Source organism: Coloeus monedula, assembly GCF_965178545.1.
Source record: "Coloeus monedula genome assembly, chromosome: 13".
Classification (NCBI taxonomy): Eukaryota; Metazoa; Chordata; class Aves; order Passeriformes; family Corvidae; genus Coloeus; species Coloeus monedula.
The window spans coordinates 12,177,993-12,195,622 of record NC_138793.1 but is presented as its reverse complement, the minus strand read 5'-3'; positions in this window follow the sequence as shown (position 1 = coordinate 12,195,622).

The window sequence follows — 17,630 nt, the reverse complement described above, 5'->3', positions numbered from 1 at the left end:
ATTTGTGAAGACAAACAGTGTAACAGGGGTTTGCAATTCTAAATCTGTACTATTTGTGAAGACAAACAGTGTAACAGGGGTTTGCAATTCTCTGCTCTCAGCTGCACAATGTACCTGCAAGGAGAACACTCCTCCAGGTCCAGTAGAACATCCTCAGAGAGCTTAGATCTTTGCTTACCTTCAGAAAGGAAATGGAAGACAATAGAAAAGCCCATATTCCTAGAGAGTCCAAGGACTATTAATAAAAAGACTTGTTAGTCAAGATTTACACATTCACTTTATCTCATTAAAGAAGAAAAAAATGTTTCACTCTATCATTTATATCCCAATGCCAGTGTTACAGGCAGAAGGGGCTGCAAGTAGATAACTTCTTTCCACTGGATTTTTAAACTATGATTCATAGAACAGTACTTCTGCCAGGCACATGTTTTAATAGAAGTTGAAAACAAATTAGCTTGAGAATGGCTGTGGTACTTTGTGTTCAAATAAGTTTAAGTGGCTTTTCTTCACAGAGTAGTTTTGCAATTATCTCTGCCTCTTATTTTGGGGAAAGTGGTAGCCAGCTTCTTTAACTTCTAGTCTACTAACCTGAACACAGTACTACATTGAGATGTGTTTGTACCCTCCAGTAACTAGTGAAATCATGGATTGTTTTATGTTGAAGAAGTCTCAATGAGACAAGAGTATGCATAGATACTTTGAGAAATAAAATTCATTAGATCAAGGGATGGTTTTCCCACAACATGCAAACATTTAAATAACTGACATTCCTGTCTCAGCTCATATTAGATCCTTATCCTGCTACATCCTCCTCATTGCAAGGATTTGTTTAGTTAGGAATCTTATTTACTATCCAATAAATACTTACTGTAGTGGAAGCTAAAGTACACCCATATTAGTACACTGTGCTAAATAACAGTCAATGTCCTTTTTGTTTTCAAAGACCAGTGTCCAAGTAAAAGGATTGTGGAGTTAAGCTGAAGACATACTTATAATAATGTAGATATGTAGGAAAAAGGGAAATGTAGATGAAAAAAACCTCCTGCAGAAATTTAGATAGTGAAAAAGGTAATTTAAGTTTGCCTACCCAAGACAGTGTTAGGTAATCGGAGGCAAGAAAAGAAACCCTGCAAAACACAAAACCACCACACAGAAAAATAACTTCTTTTTCTTGTTCCAAAGCATTTCAAAACCATGTGTCCTTGAAACATTCCAAATTACAAATCCCCCTTGTACAAAACTTTTCTGGCACCATGGACCAGATTTGGTTGTGCTCTCTCAGCTAATGCTGCACCCACTTTACTTTAGACCGTTGCTAAACACATGACTTCCATTTACAAAAGCAAAACCTTTTTTTGTGCAAGTTTTTCTACCTGCTGGAATGGGTCAGGATCCTGAAAGCACCAACAGGTCCTAATTTCCCTCATCAACATCATCTGGGGAGTCCATCCAGGCACTGTCTGTCCACTGGCCCAGGAACTGCATTTAAGCTACAGACCTTGCTCTCAGCCCTTGCCCAAGCTATGCACAGCCTAATCCTCACTGCTTCTGCCCTGCTCTCTCCACCTTTCTGCTTGGGACTTTGGTCCAGAAGCAGAGTAGGGATATGTATTCTACATGCCATAGATTCGCTACTTGGGCTTAAAAAGTTCTTTTAGTCACTTAAAGTATGTAGCACTTTGTAGACAACAGGCAAACCAACATTAAACCTGTCCAAAGAAATTTAAATAAATCTGCCCATGGATGTACTTTGTTATTAGTGCTTATAGCTCATGACATGAGTTTGGCATTTAAATACACAAATGATCTCACTCACATGCCGCTGCAAGCTTTTTCCATCCAGTATGATATGCACAGGATACCACAAAGGCTTAAGTATATGCTGGTTTCAAAGTCGAACACCACAAGCTTCCAGTAGGAATGAAAAGGTCATTTCTGCTCTAGCTATATCAGCGATAATCTAGAATAGTCAGTGTGCTTAGTGCAGAACAAAGAATAATGAAACCGTCTCCCAAACTTCACCCTAAGAACTTCCATACTATAATTTCTTATGGTTTCTTGAAGTTACCTTCAGATCCTGTCCAGTCTACCCAGGAAACATGAGACAAATCAGTGATTTATTCCCACTTTCAAGAACCAAGCCACATGCTGTTTCTACATAATAAATATACAGAAAATACAGTGTAGTCTAAAGAGAGGAGAAACTGAGAATAGTGTGACACTGGCAATGACTGAAAGAATTAGGATTGCTCATTCCAGAGAGGAAGGGGCTGAGGCATGATAATGAATTTTATAATATGAAAGGCTGCTGCAGAGCTCTGTGGAGACCAGATATGACAATGCTGTAAAATCAAAGCTTCTTGATTTGGCTCTTCATTCTGCACTGTGCACTTTTACTGAAGCAGACATTGGGCTGGGAACTGACAGAAAAGAGTAAGGAGCCAGGAGAGAGAATTGTAAAAACCAGTAAGCCAATGTAGTAGGCTGGGAAGACTTTAAAAGAAACACCCTTCCACAAACACTGCTGGATTGCCCACCCTACTTTCGTCAGGGAAAAGGACGAAAATATCTCGGTCTGAGAATTTAGTTGGAGAATGGGTCTTGGTGAAGACTTAGCTGTTGTATTTGTCCTGCAGCAAGAATGAGTGACAACTAGAGATCAAGTCTAAACCCAAAGTGAGCTCTTTGACAAGCAGGACAATGACCTCCACAGGGACCTGAACAGAAAATTGAGCCCTGCTTTTATGGTAAAGGTGGCTGAACACTGGAATAGGTTTTGTGGATCATTCTTGCATATATCTAAAGCCTAACTGCTCATGGCCCTGTGTAACCTGCTCCAGCTGACCCTGCTTTAAATAGGGGGTTGGACTAGATGGTCTCCAGAGAGCCCTTTCAACATCAACTATTCTGTTCAGCCATGCTGAATTTCATACATGGTTAAATTATTCACAAACATAATTTTTAGCTAGGCTTTCTTTTGGATAGAAGACAAAAATTAAAAGGTAGCTTTCTGAGTCCTCAACAGGTGATAGTGGATAATTTTGTATATGAACCTCAGCAAAAAGTAGAGCAGAAAAGCATTTGGGCCTTCCACATACAGAAAACTCGAGAAAGGATTTGGAAGAGCTTCTAAAGATGCACCAAAGGGAATGATCAGAAGGAAGGTGAACAAGCAGGAAAACACCACAGTCAAGGGAGCAGGAGATTTAACTATTTCAGCATGGTCAGGGATCATGAGGATGAAGTAGCACTCTTGACTGAGTGCTGATTGTAGCCTTTGGCAAGAACAATTATTGACTCAGGAAATATCTCACATTTTTTGCTTTACTTAAGAGCTAACTGAAATATTAAAGCAATGTTTTGGGTTGTTTGTTTGTTTTTTATATCAGTAATCATCTTTTATAGCTCAAGTGTTTCCTACACACAGAAGTTTCTGGGTAGGGTTTCAGAAAGCACGCAAGTCCCTTGGATGCTTCTAGAAAAGCTCATCGCTGTTGCTTTGCAGTGTCAGTACTGCAGACAGCTGAACACTTCTGCTCCAGACATTCCTGGCTAACTGGAAGCATGATTGCAGCATATCTCTAGTGCAACTTGTTTGAATCACCAACACATTTTTGCACTTATTCCCATTCTTGATTAAAACTCTTACTCTGCTCTCCAGCCTGTGCTGCTAATGGTTTGCTGTCTCTCACAGCTGAAGGACAGTTATGTAAAGGTCTCCACAGCCCTTTCCTGATAGCATCAGGTGGGAATTTATCCAAGGTGCTTCATTTCTTAAATAATTAGGAACAGAACAGACTATAATGGAACAATATAAAGGACCTTTAAGGCCAGGGACAAATGCCAAAATCACTCTGGAACAGTGCTTATGTTATCATTTCCTGGGACATTTGGTATTATTTATTAACTGCAGGAATTTTTATCTCATGCCAACAGTTATGTGCAATCATAGTATGCAAAAATCTACTTTCTAAAATCTGGTGAAGTTCCAGGAAAGAGTTATACAAGTTCCATGTATAAACTGATGATGGAATCCATATTCAATCCTGCTTTAACAATGTTCAGCTAGAACTGAATCCAGCAAGATCTATAATGATTGGAGGTTTATCCTCTGTATCCATTACAGAACTACCACTGGTACGGGCAGATCCACATTTGTTAGAGGTTTATGTTTATACTTTTCCCCATTTGTGCTGGTAGCTCATTTGATAAATAACTTGGACTGGCTTTTCAGAGAGCCTGAGGACTCACAATCTGAAACAGCGATGCACACTATTAACTCAAAGAGAAGGGAAAGCTTGTGACTTGTATTGAAGAGATAAGGATCCAATAATCCAGAACTTCCTGTTGAAAGTATGGCCCAAAGATATGATTCTATTAACCAGTAGTTAAATGGAATCAGTCACATGAAGAAAGTCTTGCTTGGAGGACTGAGTATGGGATACAGAAAGGCCCACAGTAGATTTGACCTCTCTCAGGAAGTCAAATCTTGATCTCACAACACACCTCCTGAATTCTACAACCCTCCTCAGGGAGATTAGGGACACACTTGAATAACCTCCCAGAGCCAGAATGCACAGAACTGTGTAATGAAGCCCAGAAATTTACTTTACTACTAACTGGGCTCAGCTGTGATTGGAAAAAATCTCTGTGCAAACACTGTTCAGAAATGGCGTGGACACTGGTGCTACCAGCTCTTGGTCAGAGGTGAAACCCTTCAATCTACACAACCCCTTTCATTTCAGCGAGGCTTTGTCACTTGGGTTTGCCACAACCCTAATTCTGGTTGTAAATCTTTTTTTGCACTGCTCTCTGGGGACAAAGGCGGCTAACAAGACTCTTTTTCCTCCTACCTGTGCTATGTTCTTACAGGATTACACTTGGAAACAGAGGTCTGGTGCTGTGCTTAATTATTGTTCCTTTTAATGGACAAAGGCCATTCACTATATTTCTCTGTTGAGGAAGTCCATCACATTTCCAAACAACCTCTAAATCCATGATTAAATTTACAAATAATTCCTGGTAACACACAAAAAAATTATTAAATTGCAACAGACTCACTGTTTTTAGGATTGCCTAAAAATGTTTATTTATATACTTGAATTTAAAATTACTAATAATTATTTCTGCTTAAATGAGGAAAATCAAAATATTGGCATAATACTACATTTCTTTGTCTTTCCTCCAGGTTCTTTAGTCTGTGCACAGTAAAATATTGGGTGCAATTACTTCTCATCAAGACAAGCATCCTGAAAAAAGTGTTTGGGTGCCTGGTGCTATTGAGTTAACATCAGGTCTGACAGGCAGTTTAAGGCTCTTCTATCCTACCTCAATTCAGAATGGGGCTGAAGTGTTGAAGGGATCTATAAGGTGATCGATGGGTAAGTATACTAAAAATAAATATTATTAAGGTACAATGCATAAGGAATAAATGAACTGCAAATTTATGGCACACGAGCTGTTCTTTATTATCCTGTTATTTGACCATGTGTACATTGAGAAAAAGATCATAGAATGGGTTGGGTTGGAAGGGACCTTAAAGAACGTCTAGTTCCAATCCCCCCCTTCCACTAGACCAGGTTGCTTAGAGCCCCCTCCAATCTGGAACACTTCCAGGGATGAGATCCTTTCACATTTTTTATAATAATATTTATAATATTTTTCACATTCAGAATTTTTTAATTTGAAAGGAAAAATACTGTGGGGACAGTTTCTCTGCTCGTTTGGTTTTTTTATTTATTGCTCAAAAGAATATCACTTATCTGTCTCTTTTTAATTCTTTTCCTTCCCAACTGCTCACTTCTGTGGTAGACTCCTAAATGTGCTGCAACTCATCGTCTCCAAAACAGACCTGCCAAGAGGACTCACCCCAGTACTGTGCCCTGACCGGCTGCAGGATCAGGCACCAGGTCTGAGCATGACTCCCCTGGTTCCTCAGCAGGCCAAGCAGCCCAGGACCTTGACCTGCAGGTCAGACCAGACCCCCTTGGGCACACCAGCCCCACAGGGCACGTGCCTGGAGATCTCCACCATGGACCAGGCAGACACCAACCTGGTCGGACTTCTCTAAAGCTGAATAATGTCAATTCTCTGTGTGTTACCACTGAAAGACAAGATGTGAAAATATCTGCCTGTGTTATATCTCTGTGAGAATTCCTTATCAGTCTGTGAACTGTCCAGGGTTTTTCAATAGCTGCAGAATCCTGGGAGTACAAGTTCTGTATATATAGCTCACCTGGTGCTTATTCTCTGTTTCAAAGAAATAAAAATTTCAGGGAAATACTAATTTCATTGAAATCGAAGTATTTATTGCAAACTAGAAATCCTTTTGGTCAGGCCTATCAGGCACATGGTAGAATTTATTCAAGTAATGCAGCAGTGACCTCTGCTGCACAGCTGATGCTATTTCATGGCTAAATTAAACCTGTTGTTAATACTCTTTCAAATAAGTTAAAACTAAATTTTTTTTCAAAAACAAGTATATTTGCCTCAAGTTAAGAACATTCCTCTTTTTCCTAATAAAGAGGAGGGCTTCAAACCCCAGAAGATTATTTTTGAAGTTACTGGCATGAAGATACCACAACTTATTTGAATGTTTTCACTGCTTATCGAGGATAGTGTTAGTATTAAATGAGCCCTGAACTACCCTTGTAAAAATATTTCTGTTAATTTTACTGGGAAGGAACCAGAGGCACAAACCACTGGGTGCTGTGCCCACAGTCACACCTAAAATCTGTGGCAGAGGCATCAGTTTCAGGGGACATAATGATTTCAAGCCCCACTCTTTAACCACAGGATGACACTTTCCCTTTCCTGTGCTGGATCAGAAGAATATCAACCAACTGTATAAAACATTATGCTCCACACCATCCATGTGGCAAGGAAAAGCAATACAAACTGGAAAAACAGGATGCTTGTTTTCAGCTTGTGATACATGACATGATCATGTAAGAATACAAATATCCTAAAGCATCTTCATAAAGTACTGAGCAACCACAAATTCTGCTAAGTCAGCAGAGGCAACATGGAAAATGTTCCTTCTCCTTCCCTCCCATGCCTAAATCTTCTCTTTCCACTCAGAGCTCCTAGGGACCGTATATTTGTGTCTGGCCCCTGCACTGGCCCAGCATTACTGCCCTCTGTTAAAAAAGTCAGAGCCGGCACAGAGCAAAGCTGTGTGATCTCACACTGACCCTGTGTGGTGATAACAGGCTGCAGCAAGCAGCCAGCTTTCACTCAAACCCTCCAGCCACAAGCAACAAAACAAAGCAGATTCCTATAATCAATCACACAGTGTTAAAAAGGTGTCTCTACTTCTCAATGTGTTTCTGTCTCAGGCATCTGTTCATTACTGTGTTCTTACTTTTTCTGTAGAAGTCCCATTTTCCTTTCTCATGGAAGTTTAAACCCCCTAAACAAGCTATTTCTTGTTCTCTTTTTGATAAATGAAACATAACATTCTCCAGGGTCTTGCTGTGAGGTGTTTTTGCTGAACCTGAAGTTTTCTGGCAAAGCATTCTTTGCTTTGTTTGGTTTTTTGGCATTCTTTTCAGAGATGTGCTGGAGCAGTGTGTGGACTTCCACCTTGCTGGTGCTCTCTACACAAACATCACCACCCTGCTTCTATCTCACTTCATTTCAGTTTTGGAGATACTGACTTCCAGGATAAGTCTTTTTGTCCACACAAGCTCACATTTTGCTTTGCTACATGATGCAGTAGCTTCAGCCCTACCTTTACAAAAAATGCATTTTGCCAGAATGAGCTCAGCAAACAAACAGCCTAGTTCTCTTCTGTACTGCTTTTTAATATTCTACCACTTTTTTGCATCAGTCACAAAATTTTGTCAGCTTTCACATTCACTCTCAGATTAGGGGACAGGGATATTAAGTCTTCTACAAACCACTGCGTAGCCCTACTAGTGACAAATCCAATAAATGGCACTCCTCCCCAACAACAGCTTTCTTAGGTTTTCCTGCAAGCTAGCTCATCCTCCACTTCATGTCTGCCTAATGTTTGTAAAGGACCTCTTAATTTTGTAAAACCTTTTATTTGAAATGTCATGGCATAGTTAAACTTCTAACAATGTTTATCTATGCAGCTACTCTGTGAATATATGTTCTGATTACTTCTCAGCTGAATGCTTTCCTCGCTTTCCTATGATTTTGTTCACAACTTACATCAACTAAACTTCTTTGTAGTTGCTACTTTATTGTCTCTTTGAATCCTGGCAGTCAGGATCCACCTTTTGTAAATCTTGGCACCAACACTCTTCTGGTTTCACAAAATTCTGGAAGTTTTAAAAAACATTTAATGCTTGCAACATATTTCATGGTTAAGCCAAGTAATAATCTGGATTTACATGTTTAGAATGCTTTGTACTTCTGCCATATTGGCACTGCATTTATGACATTCCTTGGGGCTAAGTGTAAAAATAACCCAGAAATCTGGGATAAATAGATTATTTTAAGGATACCAAGCAAATACATACTCTGTCCCAGTAAGTATGTATATTTACTTAGCATTCCTGAATGTTGTCCTCTAAATGAGTTTCATATGTGCCTGCTAAGCTTGCTAGATCCATGGAATGGTCTCCTTCATGCCTGGCGTCAGTGTGGTGTTCACAGCAGCAACTGTGATACCATCCCTCTTCCAGGAGTAGTAGGTAAAATGGTGGCTTTTCCACTTATATCTTTCCTCCATGAACTCACTAAATGTTAGCTGCTTGACTTTTTGAAACAACAACAAAAAAACCCACTAAATCTTTCTTAGACAAATGTATTATCACCAGTACTCTTAAGATTGGCAAAACAAAGTATCTGGAGGTTCAAGATCTCTTCAGCAGCTTTTTGAGAACTTTTGCTTGCAAAAGATTCATAGTCAAATGAAAAATGTTACTTACAGCTGATGTTGTTTAATAGTCTCTATGGTTACACCAGAATTAATGTGTTTTTTCATCCTCAGTTTATAGAGGCAATCAGATTCCTGCTTTTGCCATCAATACACAATAATTGATCTGTACAGAGGTTTTAGTACTGATTTCTGAATCACAAATAATTTTACCACCACCACCTAAGAATAAGCCATTGCCATGGCTAAAATGGGACAGGCCTGCTCCTCTCCTCCTGATATTTTTTTTTAGTTTTACACTCTGGATCACACAAAGTAATGCACCATTTTCATCCTCAGTGTCCGTCACAGCCACTGAGGTTGAAGCTGCCCTCTCTAGCAGTCCTATCCAACCCTCCAGGACACAGAGAGTATTTTAACCAGCCTGGATGTAGTCCATTCAGTTCAAGGCACAGCAGAATCCTCAGGACAATCAGCACCTCTGCTGTGGGCACACTGGGATAATTTCCATCCTTACACTGGAAAGTGCACTGCACTTGTGAGATTTGTGTAACACACAAGCAGAGGCTGTGTCTGACAGGAACCTGGAGAGAGCACTGGAAGCCTGTTGTAACATTCAGAGAAGGGAGGGACACATTCACTTCATAACCCTTCATGCCTATGCTGATCGTGCAGTTTGCAGTCCCTTAAGGCTCCTGCTGTTGTGCAGCCCTTTGTCCACACCCAGCACCCTCCCAGATGCCTGCTGGAACCCTCTAACCTTTCTGCCTCCTACAGCCTTAAAAAATTACCTCTTCTGACCTTAGAAGTGAAGATTTTTGCTCCCTTCCTTCCTGACCAACCCCGCTACGAGCTCAAAATCCAGTTCACATGTGCCTCCCTGCTGAAATATCTGCTTAGATAATATTTGAAAATACCATATTCTTGTTTACCATGTCACTCCCAATCCCCTACAAATCTCACTGTTGTTACCATTATTTTTGGTAGTGCCTTTCACTTTGTATATCTCTGTCATTTCTCTTTTAACCTACTTGTTCAGCACTGCTACAGTGACTCTGATCAGAACCTTTCTGTGCTAAGCATTGTAAATGCAGATCAGCCTTGTTTCAGCTAGTTCATAATATTCCCAAGCAATGAGGTAAAACCAGGAAAGAGAAAGCAAATTTGTGGAAAGCAAGAGAAAACAGCAGCTACACAATACAGCCCAGAAAGGGAGACACTGTTCTCAACATATGAAGTGCTCCAGGGCCTAAAACAAACAAACAGTTTTTCAAACTGTTTTTTTAAACTGCAATAGTCCTTATTTTCCTCCTTCCATATGCAACACTGCAAAGTATCTTGAGATTCAACTTGTAAGCAAAACTGGTAAAAAAGAAAAGCAATTATGTTCCCCTATGCTAAAAGGGAAAGCTTTCCCTCTAAAGTGAAACTAAAATTAGGTCCCACATGCTCAGAATGAAAGTGGATGTTTTGCAAGTTAGGCTACAAAAATTTATCCAAAACCCCCACTTATGAAATAGCAGAAAAGAAACACGACCATGTTTTCCCCAATACTCAAAGGATGAGAGAGAAGTAGTAGCAATGTGGCAGCTGGACAAAACTAAACTATATCAAGTTGTAAGGAGGTAAAATAAAATTAATTTCACACCTTTTATTCTTGTGGATACAGCAGTGTGAACTCAGTGGCTTGAAAAACAAGCTAACTTTTTAAATTCTCAAACTGACACATGACCTCATGAAACTAAAGCATGTTATCTTTGAGATTCAGCATCTACACTGATTTGTCAAAGTATGCACAGTATTTTCTTCAAGACAAAACAGAGCAGTAAATGGGATGTAATGTGTCAAAACCTCAATATAGTATATCCACATGACAAAGTTAGTTTAATTTTTAGCATCTTTATTTACCTTTAAGTACTTTTTAAAAAATTTCATTATGCTCATCCTGTACAGGGAGTATTTAACTTCGAGCACCACAGCTCAGTGGTGGCCAGAAGGCTCCTGTGGGTGGCCACTGTGTGCCTGCACAGAAAGGTTCCTGAATAGAGGAATTCTTCAATCCCTCTCCATCTGCCAAGGAGCACTGAGGCCTGAAGACAGCTTTGGTAAACAGTCACATGAAGAGTTTTCTAGACACCATTCTAATGTCAGCCCTGTTCCTAGGCATGGCTTTTGTGGTTTTACATACTGGCCAGGCCTACTGTCATGCACAAGAACAGAAACTTCATCTCCTGGTCTCCAGGAGACTGCAATGAGTTAACTCCTACTTTAGGAAGAAGCTAACTCATACGCAGTCTATTAGAAACTATTTTGAGAAACTTGTTTTCTCTGATACTCTCCTCATGGTTTTCCACCAGCTGATGAAGTTCCTCTAAATAAATCATAACTGTTTTCTCTAGAAGGAAATTACACACATGAAACTTCCAATGTCTGTGGAACACTCCCTGTGCTAAAAGAAATAAAACTTATTCACTAGCGTGTCAAAATATGCATTTTTAGGCTTATCACAAAAAAGAGGAGGGAGAAGACACTTAGAGCACTAAAATTAGAGACTTTTCCAGAAAAGATTACAGTATTAAATTCTGTATTAATAATGAGAACTGCAAGAGAGCAGCATTATGGCATACAATGCTATTAAAATTATTCTTTTCAAGATTAGTGTAGACATTCGGAAACAGATCCTACCAAAGCCTACTGAACAATTACAGATTAAAAATTCATTACAGCCTAGCAAATCTACATTAAACCCTTTAATACAAACACAGTACTTTCAAAGAGCCTACCTTTAAGGGAAGATAAGCTGTGACTACTGGGATTTATCTTGTCAGGGCCCTGATAGCACCAAGAATCCCTCACTGTCCTCATTAGCCTCATCTGGGACCTCCTCCCATGTGCTCTCCCCATTGGCTCAGGAACTGCATTTAAGCTCAAACTCGTAGCTGTGTTTCTTCTCTGTGCTGCTTTGTTGGTGTGTCAGGACTTAATATTTCTGTCTATTATTATCATCAGCACTTCTGATAGATTTACTCCCTTTTGTTTCACTGCAGAGAGAATCTACTACACACTTTGAAAGTGTCAGGAACCGAGCTTTTACAGCTGCAAAACCAGTTTCTTCTTCTTCTATATGCTCTATACTCTAGGCTCTATACTCTACACTCTATTTTCTATACTCTCTATTTTTTCTTACAGAAGTGTGGATTATATTTGTTAACTGACCAATAAGATTAACACATGATTCTAGTTTTTCTTTTCTTAACCTATCCTGGTCTAATTCTAACAGTCATAAGCCTTACACAAGTGTTACACAGGTATTACACAGATTTGTATATACAGTTTCTATCAGTTCTTATTGTTTATGTGAACACTCTATCTAAAAAATGTGAACAGTATAATTCTATCTGTATTTTGTCTAAAGTAAAGAATTCTGTGAAAAGGTAACACGGCTGCAGCAAGAACTGTGTCTAAGGCCTCTGCTACAGCTTTTTAGTGTTTAAGGCACTCAGCATGTATTTTTACTAGAAGTTAAAAAATCTATATTTGTATTTCACTTTGGTGTGGCTTCATGTATCTCAGCTTGTCCAAAGGTTTTAATTCAACCCCTGTGGTTTGGCTTGCCTCTGGGCCTGAGTCCAGAGGAGCTTTCACTCCAACATTAGGGGTTATCAGCTTTTGCACAAGTTCTAAGTGTTTCCTTTTCAATGTCTGCCATAGAGCTGTCCGTTTTGATACCTGCTTTCCTGCACCACTGCAGCTGAGAGGAAATAGAAGTATGTATCACTTGAGGACATGGATAAGCCTCTTTTTTTGTCTCTCACAGTACAACGGGGGGAATTAGGAACAGGTCATTTCTTTTTGTTGCCACTTCCTGGAAAGAACACAATAGAATGAAGTCCACCCAGTAGAGGCTGTTCTCACTCACGTCACACTGCTATTTTCAGCTTTAAAAAGCAAAAGTCAAAAAAGTACATTATTAGAGCTGTTTACTTTTCGGTGAAGTTCATTTGCCCATGTAAAAATGGATTGATCACTGACAAGTTAAAGAGTCAAACTATCAATCACAAAAGATTATGCTGCATTACTGCAACACTTTCTTAAACTGTAGGACTATGACTGTACTTTGGCTCCAGTGTCTTTGCTACAGATGAAATGGTGACTTCCAAAGAAAGCTAGCACATAGGCACCACAGCACAGACAGCACTTGGGCTCTCTAGCCTGCTTGGACACTGCCTATGTGTCTGTCTTGCTGTGTGTCCCTGTTCTCTCATTACTTTCACAGGAGAAATGATAGAGATCTCCACGGTCTAAGCCATTAAAAAATTTACTGGAAGTAAGTGCCAAGCAAAAGTCAAAGAACTGCAACATTTAGCCTCCTCCGAGGAGCTTGTTTGCAATGTTACCAACTCAAACATTCAAAAACTCAGCCATTTGGATGAATATGCTTTTAATGAGACTGTGTAATAAACAATGTCTTGTGTTCTTTTCATTGTCTTCCAAAGTTTTGGGTCTGTAATTAATAGAGTTTCAGATGGTTTTGATTTGGCAACCTCCAAATGAAAGCTGAAATTTAGCCCCTTGATTACTGCAAGATCTGTTAAAACTACTTTATTAATCATTTTTGAACAGGATTGAAGTTCCTTTCATTTTTTTAGGTGCTGTCTCTTCACATCACTTATGCTGGATTCTAGCCCAGCTAAAATTTTTAAGGTTGACAAAGGCTCTCTTGGTCTGCAAAGGGTTATATGACTGGTGATGGAAAACTGCTGGGAAACCAAGGTAAATTCTCCACTTTTTATGTCTTCTGTGTTAGTTGGCTGCTTTCCACAGAAGAGAAGGAAGTTCTCATCGCCGGCAGTGTTGGACCAAATTCCAGTTCAGTATGCTAATGACCAAATTCAAAGAATATATTTCACCATAACCAGACTGTTTTCCTAAATGACTGAAAGTACACTGACGTCTACTGCAGCAATTCAGAACAATTCATGGCACTACGTGCTAGTGGCCTCCAAGCAGGCTTGATTATACCAACACTTAAAGGAAATCAGTAGCAATCTGTATCTTTCAGATGCTTTTAATGTTGCAACTTTGAAAAAACCCCAACCAAACAAAAAAATCTTCAAATGAACCCAAATCAACCCTGAAACTGAAAAACAGCATTTGTCAAGATCAGACTTTTAAAAAATTTTTGTAAAAAAATTTGTGCCCAGATGTGTATTTTCACACTCCAAAATTGCCAGGTACAGAAAAGGCGACACTTAGAATCAGGCCAATTAAAACTTTGCCCACTCTTCAGTGGAAAAATCCAGGAGACAGCCATGGCATTGGAAAATATATTCATGTTATGCTGTTCTAGAGGAAAGACTTCTTTTGGGGATTGGTGAATATGGCTGCACTACTCCTCACCCCGGGACAGGTGTCCTTGGGGGAGCAAGGAAGGAGTGTTCACTGTGTCTTTGCCTGGAAGAGCTTGGGTTTTGCTCGGCATGTGTGAAGCTTTGAAAGCTGCTTATAATGCCTCACCTCTGCCACACATTCACAGCAAGGTCACACAATGTAGGTCTCTGACATTTCACCATTAGCTTACTAGAACTACTTATCTGCTGGTACATAATTGACAGACCTGGAGGTTTAGCATTCCTCCGCCCTGTCTTAATACTGTTTAGTACATCATGTTCCAAAACAGATCACAACTGCTTGGGAAGAGGACAGGGGCACTTGTAACAAGTATCATCCCCTAAGATCTCTGCAGTCTGGGAGTTCTTAATCTTGCTCCAATTTACATGAATTATTGTGTCATACCTGTTTAACATTTCGTTGTATAAATAATCGGGTAAAGAATCAATGAATTTCTTTAGTAGAATTTAATTAGCAGAGGTGCTTGGCACTACTCACTTTATGGAAATTGCCTAAGGCCAAAAGCTGTGATAACCTTTGTTTAGTCATCTCATTAATGACAAAATGAATGTTGTGAATGTTTCCCAAAGTAGCAGGGCACGGGCATTTGAAGAAGTTTTTTTTTAACAAAACAAAGCAAAAATAAAAAAGGAAGGCTTAGTTCAACTGCAAATCCATTAAATGGAAAACAGACACCATAATTTTTTGTATCTTAAAGTATCCCATTACAGTGAGTATTGTGCCTGTTTGGAGTCCTATTTTCCAGAGCAAGATGGTTAAATCATTGGCTGCACTCATGCACTACAGCCCAGCTTTTGTAAAGCTGAACTACATAGCATTTGAATCCTGCAAATCCAAAACCCACAGCATTTTAACATTATCTTCTTGTAAGACCTCCTGAAATAGACAAGATGCCAAAGAAAATGGCACCTTAGAACCTACCTCTCTGCCAAAAGTTATCCTGCCCAGATGCTCAACTGGAATAGCCAGATTGAGCAATGATGCTGGGAACTCTTCTGAAATATCCAAGTGCAGTGTTTACTGAATATGCATCAGAGGCTTTGGTATTTGGGTCATCTTAATGCTTCAATCTTCTGGTCCTGTGTCATTCTTTCACTGTACACACTTGCTCTATTCATGCTTTGTCTTATGCCGTGGTCCTTTAATGCTGCTGCTTGTAAACCCCCCATTTTGTTCTAAATTTGATTGTAACTGGGTCCACTCTGTGTGACTGTTATGAGGAGAGACTTAGAAACCACTTGTGTCCTAAACTGCTATTCTTTAGGTATCATTATTATTCTTGCTTTCAGGATGCTAAGGTGTTGTTAAGAACACATTTATGTTCCCTATGAACTGTCTTAGCTTGTGAGTGAGCCACAAAAATAAGTTTGGATTAAAAAAGGAAAAATTCTAGTTCTTCTTGCATTGTTACGGTCATGCTTTAAAATACCTTATTTGGATACTTTGACAAACAAATAAATATGATAGTTTTTAACTACTCATTCTTTGACAATCTGAGAGTCAGTTTTGTTTATCTTCTGAACAGAATAAAAACTGGACTGGTCTCTGGATTTTTTAGATCTGTGATTCTGCTGAAAGACTTGTGCTGTCATTCAGCATGAATGTACATATGAGAAATAACCTACTGTCTCAGAATTCTTCCTGCAGTTATAGTCAGATGCTGTCTGCCAATCCTTTTGGTTTGATGGCTGGATTCACTCACTAAAAGGAATACTGCAGGCACCCACATAATGATCATTTTAAGTGCTGGTCTTCAGATTACCTCTGTGTTCTTTGTTGTTTCCCCTTCCATATGGTTGGAAGTGCACTCAGTGGTGTTTCCAATGGAACTCAGTCTCTCCCTGTCCTTTTGAACAGCACACAGCCTCTGGGCATGGAGCAGATACTGGTTTTGGCAGGGATGTCCATCCTTCTCTAGCATCTATGTATTTAGCTGCCTGTATGGCAATGAATGAATGCTGTGCATAGGAGATGAGGATTCAATGTCTGTATTCTGTGCTGCAAGGCCTTATTCCAAGTATTTTACATAATTACATTGAAAACCAAAATCCAAACAAACTCAACAATTTACAGTCAAACAAAACTTTTGTTTTCTTAAGACAGGCCTTGTGGGAGTCTACAGAGGTTTTTCCTTGTCTATTATTTATAAGCTTTCATATTATGTGAGAAGCTTTAAATTTCTCTGGGTAAATTATACATAGGTAAAATACTGATTTTTTTTCTTTTAATTAGCATGTTCAGTAATAATGATGTTTAGTTAGCTCAGACCTGCACGGCAAATTTGCCTGTAAATTTCTGCTTTCTTCACATATGGATTAAAATTAGGCTTTCTGGTTTTATACTAAGGGTTTTTTTAAGCTGAAAACAATAGTCAAAAGGAGTAAACAAATGCAGGATTGTTCTGGTAGTCTGTTTCCCCAGCACATGATATTCAAGTACTTAAAACTACTTTAAGTGTCAAAGAATTTCTGTAAAATTAAGTCCTTCAAATTTGTCTATAAAGCCCCCCTGAAGAACTTTAATTAGCTGTATGGATTTTGAACAGTTTGTGATTCTTCTGCAGCACAGTTTGAGCCAGAAAAGCCAATACCTTATAAAGAGGGAAACATTTTTAATGTGCTTCCTACAGAAGTGTAGAATATAGACAAGAATGAATGTGGTGTTGATACATCAAAGCCAAGGGGAGGAGGATCCTGTGGTCCCAGCAACACAGCTTGACATGCTTCCAGCCTTCTCTAGGACTGTTACAGGCCACTTTTCTCACCTTTGTTACTTCTGCTCCCTCATACTAATTTTCCCTTTAGGAAGGGTGTGCTGAGCAGAGAAAGCTGGTGCTGGTCAGAGAGTTACAGCTGTCAGCAAATAGCACACAGTGAACTTTCCACTTGTAGTGTGCTTCCTTTCAGGCCACACAGCCCCGGGCACATGATTTGATGATATAAGGGACTTTCCTGTGATCGTAGGGGGAATTACCTAACTGCTTCACTGCTCCTCCCCTTCCTGGGAGGGGGGGAGGTCAGGATCTGATCCAAAACCAACAGAAGTCTGTGGACAGAATCTCATTGACTGACACTAATTTTAAGTCAGACTCTATAAATAGACCAATTTGCATAAAATGTGATCAACTGAAACGACTGCTCTCTCTTTAAGTTTCCACCTTACATCCAGCAGTCCCATCAACTTTCAGTGGGAATGTGCATGCCAAGGGCCTAGCAGGAACACAATTAGGCCCCATAGGGTTTTCACAAAATTAAAGATACTGAATTTTTGTCATTTTCTAGCCCAGCCTCCTGCTCAAGGCAGGACTGCTGGCAGTGCTGGATCAGGTCAGCCATGGTTTTGTTCAGCTAAGTCTAGAGAATCTTTAAAT